Raw genomic sequence first — 244 nt, 5'->3', positions numbered from 1 at the left:
TGTGTGTGTGTTTCATGTGTGAGTGCGTGCGAGCATGAGTGTGTGCGTGCGTGTGTGTATTTGTGTGCGTGTCTTATTGATCCTATAATAACACTAATTGTGACATTATTTACATGACAAACACATTTAGCCCATATTCCTCATTTGCAGTGATGTATGAACGGGATGTTTTTTGTGTGATTATTCTAAACTTGTATGTATTGTGTGTGTGTGTGTGTGTGTGTGTGTGTGTGTGTGTGTGTTT

General features: G+C 39.3%; 1 protein-coding gene across 1 annotated transcript in view; it reads left to right on the top strand.

The window, feature by feature from the left end:
* The window catches only part of tmem38b (transmembrane protein 38B), a 16,094-nt gene that overhangs the window by 8,048 nt on the left and 7,802 nt on the right, over positions 1–244 (top strand). The window lies entirely within an intron of this gene.

This window comes from Sinocyclocheilus anshuiensis, unplaced genomic scaffold (assembly GCF_001515605.1).
Source record: "Sinocyclocheilus anshuiensis isolate Anshui unplaced genomic scaffold, SAMN03320099.WGS_v1.1 scaffold1031, whole genome shotgun sequence".
Classification (NCBI taxonomy): Eukaryota; Metazoa; Chordata; class Actinopteri; order Cypriniformes; family Cyprinidae; genus Sinocyclocheilus; species Sinocyclocheilus anshuiensis.
Note: the sequence above shows the minus strand (reverse complement) of the source record. Positions and strands in the feature narration are given on the sequence as shown.